We start from the raw sequence: 235 nt of genomic DNA, 5'->3' as shown, positions 1-235 counted from the left end.
AACATATTTTATGTGTTTTATTCAATGCTTGGATAAGTGTTTTAAGTTTCTGTGCTGGAGCTAATATATAGAACATTTTTGTCTGAATTTAGTTGAAAGTCAGTATCTACTACTGATGCTCATTCCTTTAAATAATATCTCATGTGAAAGTTATATTATAACCAACACTTGACACAGACTATTTATGCCTTTAATTATCTTCGAACACAGACTATAACCTCATAGTTAATCTTAC

The sequence above is a fragment of the Balaenoptera musculus genome, chromosome 18 (assembly GCF_009873245.2).
Source record: "Balaenoptera musculus isolate JJ_BM4_2016_0621 chromosome 18, mBalMus1.pri.v3, whole genome shotgun sequence".
In the NCBI taxonomy this organism is placed as follows: domain Eukaryota; kingdom Metazoa; phylum Chordata; class Mammalia; order Artiodactyla; family Balaenopteridae; genus Balaenoptera; species Balaenoptera musculus.
Note: the sequence above shows the minus strand (reverse complement) of the source record.